This window comes from Vulpes vulpes, chromosome 3 (genome assembly GCF_048418805.1).
Source record: "Vulpes vulpes isolate BD-2025 chromosome 3, VulVul3, whole genome shotgun sequence".
Classification (NCBI taxonomy): domain Eukaryota; kingdom Metazoa; phylum Chordata; class Mammalia; order Carnivora; family Canidae; genus Vulpes; species Vulpes vulpes.
Window position 1 is genome coordinate 107,171,667 of NC_132782.1, and position 27,257 is coordinate 107,198,923.

Genomic DNA, 27,257 nt, shown 5'->3' on the forward strand with positions numbered 1-27,257 from the left:
CCCTCTATGATCCATCCACTTTGTTGCAAATGGCAAGATTTCATTGTTTTTGATGGCTGATATTCCATTATACAGACCACATCTTCTTTATCCACTTATCTGTTGATGGACATTGTGGCTCTCTCTATAGTTTGGTTATTGTGGACATTGCTGTTATGAACATTGGGGTGCAGGTGCCCTTTTGGAGTACTACATTTGTATCTTTGGGGTAAATACCTTGTGGTGCAATTGCTGGGTTGCAGGGTAGCTCTATTTTTAAAGAACCTCCACACAGTTTTCCACAGTGGCTGCACCAGCTTGCATTCCCACCAACAGTGTAAGAGGGTTTCCCCTTTATCCACCTCCTTGTCAACATTTGTTGTTTCCTGACTTGTTAATTTTGGCCATTCTGACTGGTGTGAGGTGGCATCTCGTTGTGGTTTTGGTTTGTATTTCCCTGATGCTGAGTGATGAGCATTTTTTCATGTGTCTTTTGGTTATTTGTAGGTCTTCTTTGGAGAAATGGCTGTTCATGTCTTCTGCCCATTTCTTGACTAGACTGTTTTTTGGGTGTTGAGTTTGATAAATTCTTTAGAAATCTTGAATACTAGCCATTTATCTGATAAGACATTTGCAAATATCTTCTCCCATCCTGTAGGTTGTCTTTTTGTTTTGTTGACTATTTCCTTTGCTGTGCAGAAGATTTATTTTGATGAAGTCCCAATAGTTCATTTTTGCCTTTGTTTCCCTTGCCTTTGGAGATGTGTCTAGCAAGAACTTGCTGTGGCTGAGGTCAAAGAAGTTGCTGCCTGTGTTCTCCTCTAGGGTTTTGGTAGATTCTTGTCTCACATTTAGGTCTTTCATTCATTTTGAGTCGATTTATATGTATGGTATAAGAAAATGGTCCAGTTTTATTCTTCTGCACGTGTCTGTCCAATTTTCCCAACACCATTTGTTGAAGAAACTCTCTTTTTTCCACTGGATATTCTTTCCTGCTTTGTTGAGGATTAGTTGACCATAGAGTCGAGGGCTGTATGGGTTCTGTATTCTGTTTCACTGATCTATGTGTCTGTTTTTGTGCCAGTACCACACTGTCTTGATGATCACAGCTTTGTAGTACAACTTGAAATCTGGCATTGTGATGCCCCTGGCTCTGGTTTTCTTTTCCCACATTCCACTGGCTATTGAGAATGATATTTGCTGTGGGCTTTTCATATATGGGTTTTATGATATTGAGGTATGTTCCCTGTATCCCTATACTGTGAAGAGTTTTAATCAAGGAAGGCTGCTGAAAAAAAAATAAAGAAGAAGAAAGGATGCTGTACATTGTCTCAGGGGGATTATTTTAATTTAATTTAATTTTTAAAAAGTTTTTGTTTAACTTCAGTTAGTTAACATATAGTGTTCTTTTAGTTTCAGGTGTACGATATAGTGATTCAACAGTTCCACATATCACTCAGTGCTCATCGCAACAAGTATACTCTTTAGTCTCCAATCACCTGTTTCACCCATATCCCCACCACCTCCCCTCTGGTTATCATCAGTGTGTTCTCTATAGTTCTCTATAATTCAGAGTCTGTTTCTTGATTTGTGTCTTTATCTTTCTTATTTTTCCCCCTTTGCCTGTTTTGTTTCTTAAAATCCATGTATAAGTGAACTCATATATTTGTCTTTCTCTGACTTATTTCACTTAGCATTATACTCTGTAGATCCATCCATGTCATTACAAATGGCGAGATTTAATTCTTTTTTTTATGGCTGAATAATATCCCTCTGTGTGTGTATATGTGTTTATGTGGTGTGTGTGTGTGTATATATATGTATACATATATATATATATGTGTGTGTGTGTTTATGTGGTGTGTGTATATATATATATATATATATATATATATATATATATATATATATTAATGTTCTTGTATTCCTTGGGTGAATACCCAGGAGTATGATTGCTGGCTCGTAGGGTAGCTCTATTTTTAACCTTTTGAGGAACCTACATACTGTTTTCCCTAGTGGTTGCACCAGTTTGCATTACCATCAACAGTGCATGAGGGTTCCGCTTCCCATCCTCACCAATACCTGTTATTTCTTGTGTTATGGATTTTAGCCATCCTGACAGGGGTTGGGTGGTATCTCATGGTAGTTTTGATTTGCACTTCCCTGGTGATAAATGATGCTGAGCATCTTCCCCCTGCCCTTTTTCTTTAAAGAAAAAGTGAGAGAGCATGTGAGCAGGGAGGGGTGGATGGAAAGGAGAGAGAGAATCTTAAGCACAGTGTGAATCCATGCACACTGCAGAGTCTGGCACGGGGCTCGATCTCATGACCCTGAGATCATAACCTGAGCCAAAGTCAAGAGTTGGATGCTTAACCAACTGAGCCAGCCACTCAGGTGCCTCAAGCATCTCTTCATGTGTCTATTGGCCATCTGAAGTCCTCTTTGGATAAATGTCTCTTCATGTCTTCTGCTCATTTTTTACTTGGATTATTTTTTCTAGGTGTTGAATTTTATAAGTTCTTTATATATTTTTTATACTAGCCCTTTATCAGATAATGTCATTTGCAAATATCTTCTCCCATTCAGTTGGCTGCGTTTCAGTTTTGTTGTTGGTTTCCTTTTTTTTTTTTTAAAGATTGTATTTGTTTATTCATGAGAGACAGAGAGAGAGAGGCAGAGACATAGGCAGAGAGAGAAGCAGGCCCCATGCAAGGAGCCCAGTGTGGGACTCGATCCTGGGACTACAGGATCAGACCCTGGCTGAAGGCAGGTGCTCAACTGCTGAGCCACCCAGGCGTCCCTGTTGTTGGTTTCCTTTGCTGTGCAGAATCTATTTATTTTGATGAAGTCCCAATAGTTTATTTTTGCTTTTGTTTCCCTTGCTTCAGGAGACATGTCTAGAAAGAAGTTGTTATAGATGATGTCAAAGAAGTTACTGCCTTTGTTATTGGATTTTTATGGTTTGGGTCTCACATTTAGGTCTTTATCCATTTTGAATTTATTTCTGTGTATGGTGTAAGAAAGTGGTCCAGGTTCATTCTTTTGCATGTTGCTGTCCAGTTTTTCCAACACCATTTGTTGAAGAGATTATCTTTCCTATTGGATATTCTTTCTTGCTTTGTCAAGGATTAATTAATCATATAGTTATGGGTTAATTTCTGGCTTTTCTATTCTATTCTATTTTTGTGCTAGTGCCATACTGTTTTGATTACTACAGCTTTGTAATATAACTTGCAGTCTGGAATTGTGATGCCTCCAGCTTTCCTTTTCTTTTTCAAGAATGCTTTGGCTATTCAGGGTCTTTTGTGTCTCTACAAATTTTAGGATGGTTTGTCCTGGTTCTTTGGAAAATGCTGTTAGTACTTTGATATGGATTCCACTAAGTGTATAGATTGCTTTGGGTAGTATAGTCATTTTAATATTTGTTCTTTCAATTCATTAGCATGGAATGTCATTCCACTTCTTTGTGTTGTCTTGCATTTCTTTCATCAGTGTTTTATAGTTTTCAGAGTACAGGTCTTTCACCTCTTTGATTAGGTTTATTTTAGGTATCTTATTATTTGTGCTGTAATCATAAATGGAATTGTTTTCGTAATATCTCCTTCTGCCACTTCGTTATTGGTGTATAGAAATGCAACAGATTTCTGTACATTGATTTTGTATCCTGTGACTTTAGTGAATTCATTTATCAGTTCTAGCAGATTTCGGGTGAAGTCTTCAGGGTTTTCTATATATAGTATTGTGTCATCTGCAAATAGTGAAAGTTTTATTTCTTCCTTACCAATTTGGATTCCTTTTATTTCTTTTTGTTGTCTGATTGCTGCGGCAATCACAGACTTCCAGTACTGTGTTAAATAAAAGTGATGAGTGGACATCTTTGTCTAGTTCCTGACCTTAGGGGGAAAGCTCTAAGCTTTTCTTGGGAGAATTATTTAAAAGTGCCTGGTTGTTCTGTAGCACTATGATAATCCACAGGGACTTCTTTTAAAGTAATTTGGGTCTCTTATCATTTTGCTAATTCAAGCAGCAATAACTGAGTCCCTTTTATATGCTAGGCTCTTGCCATATAAGGAGAAACAGCTGACACATAGTAGGCACTTAAAGTGTGTGGATAGCACTGTTCTAAGTTTCCTTCTGGTATCATTGCAAGTCATCCCTAAAACACCCTATTATTATCCCCATTTTACAGTTGAGGAAAATGAGACACAGATAAGCTACAGCAACTTGTTTATGATTACATAGCTAGCAAGTGGTAGAAGAGCAATCATATCCAGATGGGTCTGGCTCCGGACCATTTTAATAATCTGAATTGGACAAAATAATGATAATCTGTCCTGACTTGAGGGAGCTCACATCCTAGAAAGGAAGCCAGGCAGTGGAGCACAGGGCCAATGATAAAGGCAAACCCAGGTTACTGTGGGCACCTGAGGGTGGAGGGAAGCATCTGAATCAATGTGGTTAGGAAAAGCATCCCCAGGATGCAGGCTGGCATTCAGTCTTAAAAGACCAGGTGATGAGTAAGAAAAGCATTCTAGCTGCAGGGACAGAATGTCCAAAAGTCCCCAAGTCCAGAGACACAGAACAATATACCATATGTGCTGAACTACAAAGTGCTGGAGCAAGAGCATGAGGTAAGGAGTGTTGGGGGATGAGAACCGAAAGATGCTCCAGGGCTGAGGCTGCCAAGTGAAGGAACTAGAATGTCAGAGAAACCCATTACTCTCTGAAAAACATACCGGATGAATGGGGTTGGCAGGAACTAGTTTAGTTAACAGGGCAGCAGGTTCATTTCAGTTACATTGAAAGAAGGGAGGAAGCCAATGCCTTTATGAATGTTGCTCAAAAACCCAGGCACAAGTTAGCTGGGTCGGTGGACCAGGATTGCTGGATGGCACAACTCCAGGGGGCGCCATCCACACCATGGTCTATGTCTGTGGTGTCATCTGGAGCAGTGCTGTCCATCAGCACCTTCTGCAAACACAGATCTATTCTGTTCTGCACTGTCTAGTAGGGCAGCCACCGGCCAGCCGCATGTAGCCATCGAGTATTTGGAATGTGTCTTGTGCGACAGAGACACAGCATTTTAAGTTGTATTTAATTTTAATGAAATCTCACCTAAGTTTAGTTAGCTAAAGTTTCAATTCCAGTAACAGCCACTGTTTGGACAGTACTGCCCTGAAGTCTCGCAGTGCCCAGCCTGTGTGGCTAAACGTTGTGGTTTTCACGTCTGTGTTTCTCGAGTACGCCATGTGACTTTTAGAACACTGCTATTATTCTTTGTGTCATCAGGAATGCAACAGTGAAACATGCAATGGGACAAATTAACAGGCGTCTCAAAGATAATTAATGGTTTGAATGATGTAAAAAAGCCAAAGCCAACCAACCAACAAACCAAGCAACAAACAAATTCAAACAACCAGTCATCGAGAAACTTGGCATGCTTGATATCCATGGAACAAAAACTATTAGTTGGATGGCTTTAGTGGATGTGGAATTGGTAGACTTGGGCAGTCTGTCTCAGACCACACAGAATGGCCCTCATAAGTTAAGGTTTCCAATTGGCACCACGCGTAAGCATCTGTCAAGTAGGGTGGTGACCACTTGTAAGTAGAATAATGGCCCCAGTTTTTCATATTGGGGCCATTCATATGCCTTTGCGCTTCCTCCTGTTAAAGAGGCAGGATTGCCCCTTGAATTTGGGTCTGGTCATGTGATCCACTCTAGCCAATAGAATGGCAATATGTGTAATGTCACCAGAGAGGCAAAACGCGTTTACATGAAGGGACTTGCTGTCTTGTACACTCCCACCAGCATAGGAAGAACTTGCAGAGCCTTGCCACTGTAGCTACCCCATGCAGCTGCTGTAGCTCCACCTAAGCCACCCAAACTCAGCCAGCCCAGGGGTACAGTAGCGAGCTCAGCTTCCATCAGCCAACCCTAGTCCACTCAGACAGGTGAATGTAATGAATGCCTTCTGTCATACGTCAACCTCATACCCTGAGGTTTTATGGGTATTCTGTGGCAGAGGTTAACTGATACATGGCTGTTAATTATCTGATCTGAAATGCCCTTATTTTCCTGAATATTTGAAATTCCAGTATTTAAGAATCTATATTACCCTCTTCTCTACCCTTTGACACTCTGGTTTCTCTTGATAGCATTTACAATTTAAATATTTCTTTTTAAGAACTATACATACTCACTTCAGGATATGGTATGAGAGAGAAAATTTTAAAGTTATGTGTAATATCAACCCCCAGGGATAATCACCATTAACGTTTTGTTGTATGTCCTTTCAGATACATTTAGAGATCGACAGATACATACCTACATATGCATATACAAACAGACCCATATGCTCACACACACACACACACACACACACACACCTATACATGGGATCATATTACACAGTGACCTGTGTTCTGCATTATTTTATTTAGCTCAATACTATATACCATTGGCATTTTCCCATGTCCTTAAATATTCTCCAAGAACATGATTCTTAGCAGCTGCATATTAATATTCTATGGTATGGCTGTATCATATTTTATTTAGCCATTCCCTACTTTTGGACATTTCAATTTTTTGCAATTTTTCACCATTATAAATGATACTGCAGTGTTCATCTTTGTATATAAATCTCAGTGTGCTTCTATGATTGTGCCTTCAGGCTATGTTCCTAGAAGTGAAATTCCTTGGTGAGAAGGTCTGGACGGTTTTAATGAGGTATTGCCAAATTGTCCCCTAGAAAGGGCAATTTCTAGCCCCACCAGCAGAATAAGGAAGAGGTTGATATTTGTCATTTATAAGGGCATGCTGGAGAAATTTCAAAGCAGGCAGAGTGGGACTGGGATCTCTTTGAGTTTGTGGCTTACATAGGACCACAACGTAGAATCATGTGGAACGTCATTAAATATGACATTGAAGGGATCCCAACACTCTTGACCTGCTTAGTCACCTCTAGCTGTGTGATATTTGGCTGAGCATGGGTAGTATTGTTTAGAGAAGATAGACACACCTGGTTTTTTCAAGTGTGGAGGAGGGTGTGTGTGCCTGGCAGGTGTCTTCTTTGATGACAGCATCTGCCCTGTCACCTGAGGGCAAACTCCAGGTCCATCACTCTGTAACTTTGAGACTTTGCCAGTCCACTTATTCTCTCAAAGCCCAGGTTTTATCATCGATATAATGAGGGCAAGTCTGTGTCTTAAACTGGCAAATTGTCTAGCAAAGGCTTGGACACTTAGAAGGTACTCTAGAAATATCAATTTCATCCTTTGGTTTCTAGAGAGGAGCCACACCTACAGGGGAGGTGGGAAGTGGTTTCAAATTCAGAGTCATTCCCAAACTTCCTCTTTGACTCTCATATATCCCAGATGTTTTCACAGGTTGCGACAAAATGAAAAATAACGTGTCTGCAATTATTAATAAAGATACATATGTCTCTCAAGACTTGTCCTTTATTATGAGATGATGTGCTTTGGATTTTCTTTTTTGAGTTTAAAATCCTTTCTTAAGTGAAATATGGAATTTTGCTCTATTAATAATGGCCAAGTATGTAGTAAGTGCTGACTGAACTGATCTTTCCATAGATAACAAATATCAACCCTGGGGGAGAAAAAACATTAAAAAACTTCCAACTCCTGCAGGAAACTCTGATAGGAAATCTGGACTCTTTGTGACCTGAAGAGACAGAGGACAGAGTTCTGGGCAACTGCTGTCAAAGAAAAGGAGACAGAGTGGGGAGCCTCAAATCCATGGATGGATCTGCACAAATCTCTGGCTGACTTCTGAAGCATGCTTGCTTGTGACAATCCCTAAGCAGCTCAGATGAGGCTAAAAGAGAAGAACCCAGACTTGCACTGCTGCCCACCTGGTAGAATTTGCAGTTTGAGTCCAATTAAGTTCACTGTCTCCTAAAACAAATGTAAAAATCAACACCCTTTGGGGGAGAAAGAACAGAATCCAGTCTCTGCAGCATAACATTGGAAATATCTAGCATACAATCCAAAATTACTCGAAATGCAAAGAAATAGGAAAATGTGACTCATTCTCATAAGAAAAGACAATCTTTGGAGGCTGAGCCCAAGATGACCCAGATGTGGGAATTAGCGGACAAGGATTTTTAAAGGAGCTGTTGTAACTGTGCTCAGTGATGTAAAGGAAAATCTGCTCATGATAAATGAAAAGATAAGAAATCTCAGCCAAAAATAGAAATGATGGGAAAGAAGGAAATGGAGATTCTAGATCTAAAATGTATAATAACTGAAATAAAATATCCATGGCAAGGAGTTAAAACAGCAGAATAAATATGACAGAGGAAAGAGTCAGGGAATTTGAAAATAGATCAATGGTATTTTTGAAGTATTAGTTGATGTACTTTCTCTCCTTTTTCCTTTTTCTCTCCATGCTTCTTCTACCCTAAGCTAAACAGATGGCTGGGCTATTTCCTAGGGGGGAGGAGGAATAGCATGGTATAAAAAATATATGGGACAGTATAAAGAAGAAAGTCTGCAAGTGCCTGACTTTAGTTTAGTGTTTAGCTTTCAAACGTCTCAGCCATTGGGAGAATGAAAAGGATTCAGAAAAATTCCCGAGTGATTGGGAAATCACTCAAAATCCCAATGGAGTTTGAGGAGAGTGAGGCTTCTCCCTAGATTGAGTGGTGGGGGGTAGAGAGAGAGGAGCTTAGCAGAAATAATGGTGCATTCTGGAGAAAGACCAAGGTAAAGAGAGGTATAGAAGGTCTTGTGCTGTCAGTTAAATGTCCCAGTCCAGAAGTGACACATACCATTGTGTACATGACTCACTGGAACTAGTCATGTGGCTCCACAGTGTGGCAAAGGTCCCAGAAGTACTCTTCCACCAGGAACCTGGAAGACGGAAGATGGAGAACATCTGGTGAATCGGTGGTGACGACCTCAACAGGTACTTTTGGGACCCAAATCTTCTCTGACTGGGATTATTACATACACTTCTCACAGGATCTCCTGTCCTCCATTTCCCATCCAGTCATCTCTCTCAACACAGATTGACTCCTTTTCAGAAAGCATCATCGCAAGGAAAAAGTAGATGATCCAAAGTGACACAGGTTGACCCGCATTTGTTTGGATCGCAGTTTGTTTGGATCTCTTCTTCTTAGGTGCCTGTGTTGCCCGGTCTCATTGGTCCAGACCCATAGTGACCTACAATTTATTAGAGTAGCCAGCTGTTGACTCTTTCTGCATCTTCGCCTTCTTAGCACATGGGACGTTTCTTCCCCTTGGTAGCCACAAAGATTCTTCTTTTATCCCAGGAGAACCATGCTCGCTTCGGCAGCACATATACTATCCCAGGAGAACTTGGACAAGCAAACCCACTCTTTCCGTCATCATGCAAAGATGCAGATGCAGCCAGTGATTGTAGGGACCTGTCTAGCTGGCAGGGAAAACAGGGGTGATTGAAAATCTCCATCCCAATCTCACATCTTCCTTCTTCTCTTACTGCATCTCATGTCGTTTCTCCATGAGCACATTATTCTCTTGGCACACTCAACAATGTGTGACTTCCCAAGGGCTTACTAGCTTTGCATATGCTTCTAACTCTCTTGGGAATCTCCCTTTCCTCTGTCTTGCCTGTGGACTCCCTCACTGATTCATTTGCTAGTGAAATTATTGAACACCTACTGTGTGCTGGGCGGCATTCTAGGAGTGGTGGATACTGTGAAGAAGACACAGTTCTTGCCCTAATGGAACTTATAGTCTAATGGGGAGAGCCCATTAAACAGAGGATCCCCAGAGAGTAAGAGAATGAAGAAGATAGGATCTTTGGAGAGAGAACAATAGGGAGATCTAATTTGGATGAGAGTGGGTCAAGGAATGAATGTTTGGCTGAGCAAGTGGCATTCCAACTGAGACTTGGAGTGTTGATAAGAAATTCTCCAGGTGAAGAATGGAGAGGAGCTTCCCAGAGAGAGGGAACAGCGTTTGCTAAAGGCCTGAATCAGAAGGAGCTCTGTGCTTCTGAGGAACAGTCTGAACAAGGCAAAGGCTAGCGTGCCAAGGCTGCGCTCAGATACCCTCTCTTCTGGGGAACCTTCTCTGCCCCCCCTGTATCTCTAGGTACATCCTTCCTTCACGTACTCTTCTGTCAACATCACTTGTTTACACCATCTGAATGCCATTTGGGGCTCCCCTGTCCCTCAGAAGCTCATTTTGTCACTCAACAAGTGTTTCTTGAGCATCTACTAAGTGTCAGACCCTGTAGACCCATTGGTAAATAAGATAAGGTCTCTGCCCTTCATGAGGCTTATGTTCTGGGGACAGAGAGATAATAAGCAACACATGAGCCAATAGTGCAAATTCAGATGATAGTGTTCTGAAGACACGGATATAGAATACATGCTATAGATTAGGGGGAGGTGCCCAAATCCATAGAGTGCTGAGGAAGAAAGACTCGAGCAAGGAGGTGATAGTTGAGCTGAGAACTGAACGATGAGAAGCACTCAGCCCTGGGAAGATATGGGAGTTGAGAGAGTGGTTGAGGTGGAACAAACAGCCAGTGCAAAAGGCCTGGGGTGGTAACAAGATGGGTCTTTTCAAGGAACAGAAAGGAGGACTTTACAGGGTCATGAAGGCCAGGGTGAGAACTCAGGGTTTTGTTGTAAATGCAATGAGAAGGCATCAGAGAGTTTGAAACAGCCCTGGACTCGGGGACTTTTTAAAGGTAGCTATCAAGACCTGGTTGCATTTCAAAAGCTCCCTCTGGCTACTGGTAGAGAACTGACCGTGTATGGAAGGGGGACAGGTACAGAAGAAGGAGCCCGCATAGGAGCCTACCACAGTCTTCCTAGTGGGCATTGGTGGCAGCACCCAAACTTGCCTCAGAGATCCCTGATACCGTGGTTTCAGATGGCTCAAAGCCCTCTGCGTGATTTCTCAAGGGCCCGGTTCCTTGTGGTCTCTTCTGTCTCTAGTGCCTGTGTCCGCATGCTGGCTCTGTAACTTGTGGACGATGAGGGGATCATGCCACAGCACACTGCTCCAGGCCTCCCCTCCATGCCCAGAACCCTCCTTCCTTTTCTGCTCTGGGGAAGAAACAAATCCTTCTTGTGGTCTCACACAGAGCAGTTTTCCTCCTCTTCTATTGAAGTCTTGGCACCAGCGTCACTCATGCTCATAGGGAATCAGTGTTGCCCCTGGTGAATTTATTAAGGCATCCTTGCAAACCAATATAGCACTTTCCCCATTGGGAATCCTGGTGAATAAAACCCTTTCCAGGGCAGCTTGGGTGGCTCAGCGGTTTAGCACCGCCTTCAGCTCAGGGCGTGATCCTGGAGTCCCGGGATCGAGTCCCACGTCGGGTTCCCTGCATGGAGCCTACTTCTCCCTCTGCCTGTGTCTCTGCCTCTCTGTCTCTCTGTGCGTCTCATGAATCAATAAATAAAATCTAAAAAAAAAAAAAAAAAACGCTTTCCAGTTTGTGACACGCCAGCCTCTCTAGTTAGCTGGAGAGCTGCTTGAGGGCAGGGGCTGTGTGTGAACTTGTGTGTCCTTGTCAGGTTCCCCGAGAGTCGAATCCTGGGACAAGGATTCCTGAGCACGTGATTTATTAGGAACGTGCTCTCAGCAAGGGAGAAATTGACAACAAGGGGGGAAATAGGACAGGGAAGGGGATGCAGCTTAAAAGGATGAGATTTCAGACCCAGTTCAGACTGATCCCTGGGGAGCTCTGGAGCGTAAATGACATCTTAGAGTCTGTCCCGTCTTGAGCCAAGGAGCAGCTGGGCTTGTGTACGCCTGCCCACGTGAGTCATTGGGGATGTCAGTTCACAGGCACTGCTGCTGAGATGTGGGTGATGGTGATCCTGTAGCTCAAAGGCAGTCCTCTGAAGAAGCTGGCAGGAGTGAGCTGGGCACACAGAATGTGGGAGAGGAGCAGCGACCTGATAAGGGGGACACGGACAGTGTCCATACACCATCTACCCTCCGTTCCCAGAACAACTGATGCCAGGTGGGTGCTCAGTGGTTGTTTGTTGAGTGAACAAGTGAATCCGTGTCCACCTGGCATGTAATACAGGGGGTACAAGGGGCCTAGAAAGGCAGAGAACTCTTGGTGAAGAAGGCTCTTCTGTACTTCAGGGGTGGGGTGTGGACAGGCAGGGCTTGGAATCCCAGTGAGGGTGGCAGGTGAGGTCTCAGATGCATCGCATGCCCTATTAGCCATGCCCTAGTCTCCGAGGATGTCTCAGTCACCGCCGTTATGTTTGGGCAGTGTTTTGTCAGTTACGAGTTGCTTTTCCATTTAATCTTCTCATTTGGCCCTTAAAACATGCCCGTGAAAGAGATTATTCCCATTTCGGAGAAAACTGACATCCAGAGAAGTTAATTCACCAAATTTCCTGTAGTGGAGGAGTGACAGGGTCAGACTTGAACTCATCAATAAGGGTGGTTGGTTAATGATTCATATGAGGTTCCCAAGGATGCTTAAGATGCTTATTTAAAGAAGTTGCTAGAAAAAAAATAAAAAAATAATAAAGAAGTTGCTCTTTGTGGGGGTGGGGAGGTAGCCTAGCGTAAGATGCAAGTTGGGAGACGGTGGCCCCCATGATGATTCTCAGATCCCTTCTGGCTAGCACCGCGCTGTGGTCTGAAGGTTCGGGTCCCCTCTCCGCTCCCAATTCATCTGTTGAAATCCTAACCTCCAAGGGTGATGGTATTAGGAGGTGGGGCCTTTGAGAGGCTTTCAAGTCATGAAGGTGGAGCCCTCATGAATGGATTAGTGCCTTAGACTCGAGTCTCCAGAGAGCTCTCTTGCCCATGAAGTTCCACGGATTTCTGTGGACGGTGCCGGCCTGCGGTCCCCCCCATCAGGCCAGCTTCTTGCATGCCTGCACATGAATTTGCAGTCCCTGCTGAATGAGAAGGAAGTCCGGCTTGGGGAGGGCAGCCTGGGGTTCGAGCCAGGACTCTGACGCTCGCTCTGCGACCCTGGGAGATTTACCTCTGCTCTCCGTGCCTGGTTTCATTTCCTGATGAGGACTGTGGGCTTAATTTCCAACTTTGTACAACAGAAACTTTCTCTCCCACACACCTCTGAATTTACCCTTGGTGGGCTGCTGCCTGCCAGCGCTGATCTGAGCTTCCCCTGCCGGCGGCCCCTCCTCCTGGCCTGATTCACAGCTCTCCGGCTGCTTCCGCATCTTTGGGGAGCCCCGTCTCTGGCAGGGCCCCCCCCATTCCACCGGGGGGGATTGCATTCTGGATTGTTCCACTTGGCTTGTTGTTTACAAAATGAGAGGTTGATTATGTTTCTCTTTCTTTTTTGGTTAATATCTGCAATTTGCCCTCATTTAATCCATCTATATCAGCTATTAGTTTGCTCACCTTCCACAATTATTTTCATGCACCCTTGGGCTCGTAAACCATTGTTCCAAGTGGTGTGTTGCCTATTTTAAGAACTTAATTTGTTTGTAATGTGCACATCAGCTGCATGATTTGTTTCTCGCTTGTAATTAACTTTTAAGCCGATGCCATTCCCCCGCCAAAAACGAAGCTCAAGGTAAAGTCAGTAAGATTAATCATGCTGGCTGCATCCAAATCTTCCGACATCTTCCTCGGACTCAGCAAGTTTGGGGGAAATGATATTTTTTTTCCTTCCACTTCCATCTGTTACCCTGCCGATCTTGGAGTCAGTCCATCCATTAGTGGGCTTGACTGTCGGAGTTGGAATCTGACACTTTTCAGTTTCTGTACCAAGATAAGCAAGCTCTTCTTCTAAACCCTCTCACCCTGCAACTTGAACCCATCTCTTCCTTCCTGAGAGGGTTCCTGGACCCATGAATCATGAAATGGTTGTATAATACGTCCTGGCTTCCCTTATCGTTGTTGCCAATTTCCACCGTCTTCTGCGAGGACATAAATCGGCAGTGTCTTGGACTCATCATCTGCGTCGGTGGGGGCAAGTGATCGGGTTGGGTATAGCTAACTTTATTAATCTTCCCATTTAACGACACCCTATCTATGGTTCGCAGGTGAAATCAACTTTCCTTTGTGGCTAAGCAGACTTGGAAACTGGGTTGTACTAGATCGGTGCTTCTCCAGCCTTGCTGTGTATGCACGCCTCTGGGAGACCGTGCTGAAATAAAGTACAGATTCTGATTTAGTAGGTCTAGGACGGGCCCTGAGAACCTGCATTTTAACCAGCTCCTAGAAGAGGCCAACGCTGACAGGTCCAGGACCACACTTGGAAAGGTGGGCACCGGGTCTCAGTCTTCACGAAGACGGGAATTATGTCAGTCTTGTTCCTCACTGGCATACGGAAGCTCTCAACTATTTGCAGACTGAATGAGTCAATGAATGAGCTACACTCAGAAATATAGATTATCCTCTATCAGATCGATCTTACAGGAGTGAGAGGTCTTCCCTCTTATTCACACACTCAGAGAGAGAGAGAGAGAAAAAAAAAGTAGTAATTTATATATTTCCCAATTTAGGAAGGGCTAAATGTCATACGCTGATTTATCTCCTCCATATATATGGTATTTATGTGTGCGCACACACATATGTTTGGCTTTTGGAGATGAATTTATAGTAACAGAACTGCTCTTCACCATGCGTCTCTTTCTAAGTATAGCCTGCCTGCCTTCATCCGAAAGGGCCCGCTTCCAGAGAGCCCTGCAAACTGAGAAATCCTTGTTCCTGTTTTAAAAATTTCTTCGGAGAGCTGCCTGGTTCTCCCTCTGAAGCACTGGCTTTTCCAACATTCTTCTAGGTCCCCGATGACATCAATGGAGGCGCTTCAATTAAGTGCTTTCCGTAATCCTTCTTCCCTTGAACATCCTGAAGCTTCTGGTATTTTTCAGCTACTACAGATGGGTTGTTAATTTTTCCAGAGGCCGAGATTGTGGATCCAATGCATACGCAAAAAGACTGTTTTCTGGGAACCGGAAGTCAGGACAGGAAATCTGATGAGGGTGCAGAGTACTTAAAGAGTCAGAGGGGCAGAGTACTTAAAATTGGACCCGTTTCCTGATGCATCTGATTTTATATGTGGGATTTCAGATTCGTCTTCTCCGGGAGGGCCTCCAGATTGTCTCGGTGCTCGGGTCCCCCTGAACCTCTTCCTCCAAGACAGGCTGTGGGTTCTTTCGGATTTCTCCCCTGGGCTTCCTGGAATGTTGTGGACTCTTGGGGTTTCCTGGCTCAACCCCAATGTGGGACATGGGGAAAAGCCAAAGGTAGAGTTGCTGAGAGGTTGTGTGCCCAAGGCCTCGTGGCTAAGAGGTGGTGGAGACCCTCCCACCAACTCAGGCAGTCTGACCCGGAGCCGGCAGTCTTAACTATTAAGCTCTGCAGTCATGCTTCTCAAACTTCATGTACTCAGGACCCTCCTGGGGACCTTGTTAAAATGCAGAGTCTGATCCTGGTGGGTCTGGGTTGGAGTCTAAGACTCTACCGTTCCAACAAGCTTCCAGATGATGTTCACCTTGTTGATCTGTGATGCACATTCTGAGACCATTGGTCTAGCAGGTCTCAGCCGTGACTGCACAATGAAAGCTTAAAAAAAAAAAAAAAAAAAAAACCAAACCATAACTTGCCACCTTGGCCCTACCTCCAAAAATTCTGATTTAACTGACTTGGGGTGCCACAACCTGGGCATCATCGGTCTGAATGCCCCTGGGTGAATCTAGTGTGTAGCAGAGCTGAGAACCACTGTTCTAGTGCTTCATTGTTCCAGGATGCCCCTGAGACTCTGTCCACCTGCTTTTCTACAGAACAGTTCAGCATCCACCTCTGCGATAGAGACCAGACTAGGGCAGACTCAGGGTCTCCTCCTCACCTGGTCCTGCTCTGGCTTGGTTGGTTGGACCAGAGATGTCCTGGGCAGCATGGTAGTGGGGTGCGGGCAGGTGTTAGGCTAAATCTGGTGTGTACACCACAAGGAGAGCAACAGAGGCCTCCCCGAGGGGCCAAGAGACACTTCCAAGCTGCTTTTTGCTGAAATGCTCAACTGCTGAGCTGAAAATAACTTCCAGTTTGCTGAGGAGTCTATTGGGGATTCCCCTCCTGCCAGAAAGAGGGGCAGTGGGGGCCCTGGAGCCCCGAGGAAGCGGGTTCCACAGGACTAGGATGTGCTAGCAGGCCTGGAACACTGCCTGCCCAGGAGGACGCTGTGTAGGGCAAGCTTAGAGTGTTTCAGCCCCGTCACGGATCCGTGGTGATGAAGGTCATCTAGTCCAGCTGTTCTTCGTGATTTAGAACTTCACAGGAGATGCTGCCGGCCGTGTATTAGTTTCCTATTGCTGCTGTAATCAAGTAACACAAACTCTGACTGCCTTATAAAAAAAACCACAAGTTGATCTTACAGTATTGGGGGGTCAGAAGTCTGGTATGGGTCTCACTTGGCTAAAATCAAGGTGTTCTTTTCTGGGGGCTTTGGGGGGAGACTCCGTTGCCTTGTCCTTTCTGGCTTCCAGAGGCTGCTTGCACTCCTTGGTTCGTGGCCTCTTCTAGCTTCAAAGCCATCAACAGTGGGGTGAGTTCTCATATCTCTTATCTCTGACCTCTTTCACGTTTAAGGACATCCTTTGATGAAGTGAGGCCACCTAGATAATCCAGAATAGTCTCCATATTTTAGGGTTAGCTGATTATCAGCCTTTAATTTCACCTGAAATCTCAATTTCCCCTTTGCCACGTAACAGGACATATTCACAGGTTCTAGGGATTAGGACATCGTTGGGGCCATGATTCTCCCTTACACGGGGGTTGGGGGTGAGTCTGAATGTGGGACCCCTGCTTCCCATTCCTTACTTCATCCAGACTAGTTCCATGTAAAATTTCCTTCCTTTAAAATGTCCAAGGCTAACAAAGATTTTCAACCAGGAGTGTAGTCCCTCACTGCTCTAAATAGGATCCCTGGGCCAGCAGCATGAGCATCACCTGGCTGCTTGCTGGAAATTCAGAGTCTCAGGCTCTACCCTAGAATCTGATGAACCAGAATCTGCATTTTAGCCCAGACCTAGAACAATCTCTACACATGCTGAAGTCCGAGAAGGCCCTGGGGTGGTTCCCTGCAACCACAGCTGCTCATTGAAACCACCTAGAGAGTTTGAAAAACACACTGATGCCCAGGTCCCACCTGATTCATCGGCCTGGTGTGTGGCCTGGGCGTTGGGATCATTCAGACCTCCCAGGTGATTTTAACGTGCAGCACAGTTTAGGAATGGCTGGTCTAATCCAGCTCCCTCCTGACACAGAAGAGGACAATTCCCATGGAGTGAAAATGGCTTGCACGGGGTAGGTAGGTCAGAGGGTTGCTGGTTATTCTAGGAGAGGAGTCAGACTCTTGCCTTTCTGGATTGAGGATTTCTGCCCTGACCCAGGGAAGCAAAAATAATAGCAACAACATCAGTGACAATTTGGGGGTGAGAAAGGAGGAGGGGCCTTTTTTCCCCCTTGCCTCCATCCTGCTTTACAGTTTGGGTTGTTTTTAATACCAAACACGTTATAGGTTTCATATATAAAAGACACCAAAGACTGGATAAGAAACAAATCATAAAGGAAATAATGGTGACCGTTTTTGGAAAAGCCACACCATGCACCAGTAACTCTGTACGTGTGTTATTGGCCTGTCCTCACTAGGTCTTGAAAGGTGGGAGATGGTAACCGCTTCATGCTGCACATTTTGGGGAGGATCTCCAGAGTTCTCTGGTTCAGCCACTAGAGCCTCGCTGGCAGCTGAAAACTTGAGTGACCCGTGCTTAGCTCTTAGCTTGGCCCCTGCTGCAAGGTGGGAGGTGTGGGTGTGTGGCCGCCCCCAAAGATCTTGTCCCAGTTTCTCATTTTTGCCAGCTCATCTGTCACATGCCGTGTGGGTCACCATGCTTTGGCCGTCAGCATAGAGCCAGAAACAAGTCTGTCTGTGTATCCCCTGACCATCCCCACTTTTCTTTGTCCTCTGCTCTGGGTGGAGGCATTAAGACCTGCCTTGGCCTTTATTAATTTGGTTCCCAAATAGCCTCATGTACAATCGTACGTTATGGAGGAAACAACTGGAAACCTTAATTAGGATCATTAGCTTTCTGAAGCTCAAGCCCTGCACGTAGCGCTTCCCTGCCTTACCGGGTTAGTCGTAAGGATGATCATAATGAAAATCAGAAATCGCTGACATTTACTGAGGTTTACGCCTTGCCAGAATTTGTTCTGTACCTGTTTGAGCTCCTTGAAATCTCACAAGTCAATGAGGCAGCCCCATGTCACAGGCGAGAAAGTTAAGGCCGAGGGATTAAGGGGGCGGATGCTTGGGAAGGGCCGTGGGCACGTGGGCATTTGCGGGTTTCCTCTGGCTCGCTCTCTGCCTGCGGCTGTCCAGTCAGATCCCTCAGAGGACACCTGCAAAGTCGCCTCGGCTCGGGGTCCTTCCTTGGGGGCACCCTGCCCCCTCAGCTTCACCTCAGTTTCCCCTCTGAGGCTCTGCCTTTCTCTCCGAGGTGCTGGGAGGATTCCGTAAATAGTTCCTTGGAGGTGCTGGAAGTACTGGGTGGAGAAAGTCACTATAAATACTCGGCATTTATAATTGGTCTTCCTGGCGGCACAGTTCTGTGTGTGGGGGAGGCAAACACCTGCAGGCCCTGGGGGGCTCTGGGGGGTTGGCTTCTCAGTGCTACCTGGGCTGGACAGAGCCTACGGGCTGTGGAACACCCCCCCCCCCCAGGAGAACACAGTGGCACAGGCCCCCTGCTCTTGCCAGAGGCTCAGACAAGAACAGTGGGGGCCAGGAGGGGCTCCTAGCTCCGTTGCTCCCTGTGAGACCTCCTGCAAATCAGTTCATGCCTCTGAGTCTCAGTTTCCACATCTGTAATGGGGATAATATTCCTCTCATGATGAATTAAAGATGATGTGTGTAGAGGTCCCAATACTGGTGCATGGCTAGATGCTTCATACACAGAAAGGTTCTTCCTGTTTCCTTGGCCTGCATAGCCGGGCAAATGTCCTCTACCTTGCAGATCAGATGGGCCTCTTCTGCTTACAGACTTTCCGAGACTCCCCATCAGTGGCAGAAATCCCTTGTGCCTGCGTCTTATCCCTGTGGTCCTCCTCTGAGCTGAGACTCACTCTTGCTCACAGCTGTCCACCTCAAGAGCATGTCCAGCATCCTCTGCTTTCTGCCCCAGGGCCTTCTCAGATGCTGCCAGAACCTACTCAATCCGTGCAAAAGTGCAAGAGTAAACAGTCAAGGAGGCATCCGTTAACCAGTGGAGCTGGTGGATAGATGCACTACCCTCCCTCCTTCAGGAGGAAATTGCTGGGAGGCTCCTTGCTCACTTCTTGGAGGTCCCAACAGCATTCTGGGCTTCTGTTACCCTCAGCGGTGGATGGCTTTCCCTCCCAGATTTTCCACAGCCTCATTCCTACTTCTTGAAGTCATCTCCCCAATAAATCCCCTGCTCCAAACCCTCGTCTCAAGCTCTGCTTCTGGGGAACTCAATTCACAATATCGTGAGGCCTGATGTGAGATCCAAACTCCTCACTGGGCTGCAGGGCCAGGCCTGATGGGCTCTCATCATTCCAGTCTCACTTCTACTGCTTTCCCCAGCACCTGCTGCCTTTCGGCCACACTGCGCACCCACCGCCATCTTCTTTTAACTTAACAAGCATTCCCTCTGCAGGCCCTTTGCACATGATATTTCCTCCCACTGGAATGCCCTACCCTCCCTCTTCATCTATGCCAGTCCTTCAGTTCTCAGGTGTCAGTCCCTTAGGGAGTATCACTTCCCTTGGCCTCTGATCTCCTGCAGGCTCCAACCCCCTTTATTCTCTCTTATGACAACCTGCTTCTTTTCCCTTGTATGTATTTGAAGTCATATATTTATTTAAATGTTAAATATCTGTCTTTCCTGCTAGGCTGTAAGTTCCATGTAAATAGGGATGGTCTCTGCCTAGTCCTGTGGACTTAATGGCATCTGGCACAGCTCTTGACACGCTGGGAAGAGTTAACCGTCCTTGAAGGAAGATGGAATTCGGGTTGATTGGTTCCCACTCCATCCAAGCTTTCTCTCCTCTGCCAGGCCATGGGATGTTGGCAGAGGTCTATGGGGAGGGAAGGTGGGAAAGGATGCGGGAGTGAAGAGGCAGGAAAATAGTCTTTGTCTTCACTTCCACTGCTCTTACTTTGTCAGAATCGAAGGAGCAGTGGTGACTGAAAGGGACACTCCAGTCTGGACCCAGGCACTAGAGGGACATTTTTGAATGCTTTCTCCATGACCAGGAGATTTCTTGCACACTTGCCACTCTTCCTATCTGGAGCATGGCTGGGTGTGGCTTTTGGGGACCCAGGAATCTTCAGTGTTGGCCCTTCTAAGAATAGGGCCAATTTGCAGCTGGTCTATGTAACTCCGTGCTTATCTCCAGAGACACTAGAACCAGAGACTTGGCCAGGATGGGATGGGATGTATTAATCAGTGATTTATAGTGTGCTGTCTGAAGTCCAAAACTGCCTGGAGGTGCCATGTACTAATTTGCTACATAGTTTATTGTAAAAACATCGATGTATGGTCTGCACCAGGTTTCAGTTATTATGCAGGGTAGCTCAGCCCAGTTTGGGGAGATAAAATGAACAAATGTCTCATTGAAACTTATGTCTTGGCATCCTGAGGCTGAGATCCTTCATCTAGGTGATAATGGTCCAGAGATCAAGGGGCCCTAGCAACTGCTCATGGATGTTGGCATATCTTCCTCAAGTTCCTCCAAGTTTCCTTACCCTGTTGTTCTGAGTTTTTCCTGTAACAAAGCCTTTCATGACTTTTTTTCTTGGGAGTCTTGTGAGTTGTTTCAGTGGTCTGACCAGCATAATTGCTGCAGCCTCTCTTGTATGCTTGGCTCCTTGGCAATTTCTTCTCGACACTGAAATTGTAGAATTCTGGCATATTTAACCAAGGAAGGCTCCTCAGGACTCTCAGGGTTCATAGGCTCTGACACCTGTTTCTTATGGAAGAGAAAATGGAGCCCTGGGGACCCCACCTGCATCTTAGGGAATAGATTGAGCTGTGGGAACCCAGTCTGCATCTCAGGGAGGAGAAGATGGAACTCTGGGGACCCAACCAGAATCTCAGGGAGTAGAGGATGAAGCCCTGGGGATCCGCCTGCATCTCAAGGAGAAGGGAGCCCTGGAGATCCAGGCTGCATCTCAGGGTGGAGAAGATGGAGCCCTGGGAACCCATCCTGAATCTCAGGGAGACGAAGATAGAGCCATTGGGACCCAACCCAAAGACATTAATTATATATAATCTCCAAGCTAGATATACTCAGAGGAAAGAAATGTTGCCTATAATCCCATTATTCAGAGACAACAACAGCTAACATTTTAATACATTACCTTTTAGTCTTTTTTCCCCTCCACACATATATTTAAACAGAACTAACATATCAAACAAATCTATATCCTAATTTTTGCCTCAATATTACATTATGAGCATTAATCATCGATCTTATAAAAGACTCCATTTCTTCACTTGTAACGTAACAGCAATGATAATAAGGATAATAATACCAGAACCTATATGGTAGTGTTATTGTGGGGATCAAATGAAATAATGCATTTAAAACCTTTTACCCCAGTGTGTGGTATATCCTAAGCGCTCAGCAAAAATTATCATAATAAAATACTTTAAAATCATAAATGGCTGCAAAGTAGTCTGTTGCTGTCATTTTTCATGTAACTATTACTTTATTGAATCCACAGGTAATAGTTAAGAATCAGGTAATCAAGTTAACTGTCAACTCTGTTTTTTCCATAGAGCACCACATTACCTTCTAGAAAAAGCTAAATGTCAGTGTAGAGGCTGCCAGAGCCGATGTGTCTGTTGATAATGATGATCACAACTGCGATAGAATAAGGAGTGCCTTTAGCCTTACAGTGATGAGGAGATGGTCTCGGTCTGCAAGCACCTAGAATCGAGCTCGCAGATGCCCTAGACTGTAGGGTGGGATGCGGTGGATCATGCAGATGTCTGCACAGATGTTGGCCGGAGCTGGAGATGCAGGATCAAGTCAGCCTGGGGTTGAGGTCAACAGGGGTGTCCTGGAATGAGGACAGAGGTGATGTCACTCTAGGTTTAGTCCTAGTTCAGGCTTTTCTGAAAGTAGAACCCGGCACAAGGATGTGGGTGCAGGTATTTCATTTGGGAGAGGACCCCAGGAGACAGGACAGAGGGACAAGGGAGGATATGTCTTGGAAGGAAGTAAACCAATAAGAAGTGTATTATTGATCTGTAGGCACCTAGGCCTTGGTGCTTCTGGGACCCAAAATATACTTCAGAGCTGTCCCTCCGGAGCATGGGAGCTTGGGCACCGATTGACGATGGTTGACGATTGCACCAGGGTGTGACTTCTCTGCAAGCCCAGACTGCCCTGTGTGTGGAGACCCAACTGAGCGAGCTTCTATCATTCTGGAAAGAGTCCCGAAACAGAAATATGGAGGGCCATGGCAGCCTGAGGAGGGATGGTGTCAGGCACAGCTGCAGCCACAGCTGGTGGCGGAGGGAGGAAGGATGCGCGGAAGACCCTGTGCCATGTGTCTGTGGCCTGGAGTCCCATGCTTTCCACTGCAGCCAGGATGTTCTCCTTGTGTCTCCCGAGACTCTCTCTGCATTTTCATCTCGTTCCCCTTTGTGCTAGCTGAAAGGAGATGCAGAGTGGCTGGCCATGGCCAGACGGAAATGCCAGAAAAGCTACAGATTCTTGGCAACCTGGTCCCTCTAGGCTCATTTCAGGCTAGACCAATGCTCAGAGGACTCCGCTCTTTTTTTTTTCCTGCTTCTCCTTCTTATTCCACTTACACATGCTGTGAGCACAGAAGGTGGCCAGATTATCTGCTCCATCGGGTGGCTCACGTCTCCCCCTTGATGATGGCTACAGCTGACATTAACTGTTTACTGCAACGGGGCTTCAAGCCACCTTTCATCGAGCAGGTGTGCTTTCACCGGTTCCTGACACGGTGTGTGCCCAGATGCTCAAGGGGGCAGCTCAGGGATTCACTAGAGGTTGTTCCTGGGGGGGGGGGAGGGGCCCTTTGCTAACCTGCTGGTCTTGAGTAGGAAAAACCTCTTAGCAAAGGAGTTAGCAAAACGATTGAGGAGGCAAGATAGTTACTGTATGTCTAGTAACAAACACCTGTTCTCCTTGCACCTGTCCTGTCTCCCTTGGGCAGACGAGGAAGCCGAAACTCTGGAAGGGGGAGATTAGCCCAAAACCATGCAGGCAGTCGGTGTGTGAATTGGTTTGGAATTCAGCCTGTTCGGTGGCAAAGCCCAGGAGATTTCCAGCATCGCATTTGTGAAGGGTGCCTTCTGTAGGGTAGCCACCAAGTCCAGAAGCAAAGGCGAAAAAGCCTAAAAGATGATTTACTGATATTAAAATACGTGCCTAAAATACGTGCCCAAATAAGGTCTGTGGTGCCAGACTGTGTGGCCTCCCCGTGTATGCCTGGTGGGGGAGGGACCTGACGGCGACTCAGGTGGGTCCTAGACAGCTTTGGGTGGTGAAAATGCTGATGGTGAAGGGCGGGGAGCGGGGAGGTCTGAGCACCAGGGTTCCAGGCTGGATCCAAACGGAGAGCCAGGGTGGGGGTGGGAGGGGGAAAAGCACATGTGCTTCCTGTGCAATGAAAAATGTGCCAGTTAGAGAACATTAGGCTCCTGCTCCTCTGCCACTTTCAGGATGGGCCAGTGGAGGCCTGGGTAGCAGAAATGAACGATCGAAGACCGGGTGCCTTTGTGGGGCACAGCTGGGCCCCACCCACCGAGTCCTGGCTCTCTGTGTCTGCTTGCCACCTTGCCTGTGTGCCCCCACCCCCCGCTCCTGGCATCAGCTGCGGATGCGAGGGGACTCTTGATGACCTGTGGCTCCTCCAAGGCTTACCTCCCCCACCCCAGGGCTGCAGCCCCCTCTGGCTCATTTCTCTCCTTCTCTGACTAAGAGAACCCTGGAGGCCCCCCTTCTGCCAACCCTCAGCCGCCCCCTCTCCTCTGGAGCCCCCAGGCCGTGAGCGGTGGCTCCATGGAGAAGCAGGGCCGTGGGCGGGGCGAGCCAGATAATTATAATCTTGGAAGGTTTGAATCTCAGGCTGAGAAGCAGGGAGGCAGCTCTTCCTGCCCGGTTTGGGAGCTGGGTCTGAGTCAGAAACCGTCTCCCACAGCCCAGCCTCCTGGAGAGGCTGATAACTACCTTGCCCTGCCCCCTTGGAGCCCGACTTTGATCTAATCCATTTATTTATGTGTGCGTGCATTCATTTATGGAATGCTGAGTCTGTGTTTACTGTGTGCCACGCGCTGGATGGAGGCTGGGGACTTTGGAAGTGGGGCAGTGGCAATGGTGCATATGATTAAGAGCGTGTTTTGCTACTCAGACGGCATAGGTTGTGGTCTTGCCTCCACCATTTATTAATAGCACAATTTTCATGCTTTGTTCAGTCAAGCTCACCGTGCCTTTCCTTCCTCATCTGAGAAATGGGCGTTATAAATATCTTCCTTGTAAGGATTAAGGCAGAAGATATTTATAAGCCCCTAAACACAGTGTCTGAAGTACATTAAAAGCATATAAAATGGTAGTTGTTGCCGATATATTTTTTAATTGTATTAAAAGGCTGAATAATGTACAGTTCCTGCTCTGGAAATACTCATAGTCTAGAATAGAGATGGCAAAGAGGCTCTGTCTCGTATGTCAACTCTGACCGATTGACAGAGTGCTTGGGGGTACTGTGTTAAGAAAGATTCTGAGGTCCATTCAGACCCATCAGGAAAAAGAACATGATTGATTGGCAATGTCTGCAGTGGGTTTTTGATAAGGGAGCGGTGACATGCGTATGTGTGGTATCAGCTCTCTCCGTTACTGAGTTAGTCCTGGAGAGGAAGAGAGGAGGGAATGGCAGGGGTAGTAAGAAATTCAGAGGAGTGAACGGTCAGACCTTATCAGATATTTGAATCAAATGGTGGATGGGTCAGAGCTGCCTATGAGCTGTTCCTACGTGGATATTTCCAAGCATCCACAAGAGATGGGGATCCTCCCTGCTGTGGTGTGCCTAGAGATTTTTATCAGAATATATAGATTTGAATATATATTCAGGCTGTGTGGTCTTTGGCAAGCATCAGACCTACCCTAGGTCTGAGCATCCCCATCCAGAAAATGGGGAGAATGACCCACCTCTCACAACCCATGCTGGATTTTGGTGAGGATTAAATGAGATAATATATGTTAAGAATTTAGAACATTCCCTGATACAAAAATAAACACTAAAAACCTGGTAGTCAGCCGTTAATATTTTGTCTGCCTTAAAAGAACTAGAGGTGGTGAGGAGCTTTTCTTCTTTTGTAAACCATTATCAGTCAGACAGTGCTCCTCTGTGTGAGCGCTGGAAACAGTCAAGGATTAGGTGGAGCAATCAGATTGTTCAAAAATAGAGGATTAGTAGGAAAAAAGCTTCAAACAATCAGTGAATTGCTCAAATAAATTCTGGTAGGTTATACAACATTATATAAAATGCAGTTCCACTTTTATGAAAAAGTGTTAATTCATATATGACCAGAAAAAGATTGGGAAATCTGAACCCCGTGGAGTTAATGGTGATCATCCCTGAGTAGGTGGATGGTGGGTGTACCCATTAGAGTTCTTAATAGAAGCCAGCTTGGGCTGATGAAGCAGAAAAGGAGCCTCTTTAAAGTGTGTTGGGAGCCCCAGTCCTCGGGTGAATGTCTCAGCTCTCAGGGGCATGATCTCAACTTGGCTGGTGGCTGGTGGCTTGCCCAGAGTGCTGTGCATGCTGGGAACTCGACCTTGCAACCACCATGATTCCTGAATGCACTGAACCCAGCTCTGCACCCGAGGGAGGGCCGCACCCAACAGTCTCTATGACTAGTGTTTAGTAGAATGCACAAGGAAGCCCTTCCGTTTAGGTCTCAATCTTGTCTTCCAACTCATGAAAGTCCGCAAGTGGGTGGCTCCCCAACACACTTCACTGGTCACCTGCTCCCTGGTGGCCCAGTTCCTGGGGCTTCCCAGTTTTGGTGAAGTTTCTCCATTTTCATTAGGGAGTGATGCCCATCAGCCCTCACTGATCCCTTGGGCCCATTCTCTCTTCTTGTTGGTTTAGGCTGTCTGGCTTTCAGACCCAACCATTATCAAGCCCATCAGACCCTTGTCCAATCATGCAGCACCTCTTCATGCAAAAGGGTTCTGGGGAAAGGGTCTTATGGGGGAGTGTCCTGTTCGGGGCCAGGACGGATCTAGAAATCCTCATGGAGGAGGAAGCTTCTGGGATGGACCTCAAATGATGGATAGTTGGGGTTTTCATAGGCAGGGTGTGGAGAAGAGTGAGAGCATTGGAGGCTAGAAGAGGAAAGCATGCAATTTGGGGAAAAGGGATTTTGTTGAAAATCACTTGGCTGGCACAATCATCAGTCTTGTTTTCTGTTCTATCAATAATGCTCAGGCAAAGTGCCTGACACTCAGTTGGCATTTAATAAATATTAGATAAAGTAATGAATGCATGAATTAAGGAATCAAGAACTATTCGGTCTCCAGGGGTAGAGGAGGGGAGAGCTAAAGCCCAGCTGGGTGGTCATTATTTCTCAAGCAATGACATGGTTGTAATTCCCAACCCGAGTCCTAAGTGATGCCAGCTCCTAGCCGTGAGGAGAAGGGAAGGAAGGAGAGATCCTTCCTCTTGCTCCCTAAGCTTGAAATGAGAGCCTCCAAACAGCTAGACCTTGTCTCTTTAACGGCCTCCAAGGGGCCAGGTCTCCATGCGGAAGCCCCTGTGCAACTGGCTCTTGCCTCTCTCTCCCTCTTGTTGTTTTCCTCACTTTTCACCTTTCTGAGCAAGAGGAAAGCAGCCCCTGTTGGCTGGGAGCTGGCCTGGTGCTCACAGCTGTGCCTCCGTGTTCTGTTGGGCAGAAGCGGTTTCATAGATCGTCGGCATCAGACAAGGCCATTCTGTGACCCTAATGGGTCAAGACAGAGAAGACCACTCTGCAGTCCTGTCTGAACACAGACAAAACAGGAAGCATGTCCAAGCTACAAACCCATCCTGGTGAATATGAGTGACCGCTGCATCTTCATCAATTATAGCTTTAGCCTTATTTCCTACTTTCTTTTTTTAAAAAATATTTTATTTATTTATTCATGAGAGACACACAGAAAGAGGCAGAGACTCAGGCAGAGGGAGAAGCAGTTTCCCTGCGAGGAACCCGATGCAGGACTTGATCCCAGGACTCTGGGATCATGACCTGAGCCAAAGGCAGACAC

At 46.0% G+C, this 27,257-nt stretch overlaps 1 protein-coding gene across 1 annotated transcript in view; it reads left to right on the forward strand.

Moving 5' to 3' along the window:
- Positions 1-11,641: 11,641 nt before the first annotated feature.
- GRIN2A (glutamate ionotropic receptor NMDA type subunit 2A) overlaps positions 11,642-27,257 on the forward strand; it is a 402,208-nt gene continuing 386,592 nt past the window's right edge. The window contains exon 1 of the mRNA XM_072753877.1: positions 11,642-11,970. The gene's annotated coding sequence lies outside the window, so the exon portion shown is untranslated. The remainder of the gene's footprint in view (positions 11,971-27,257) is intronic.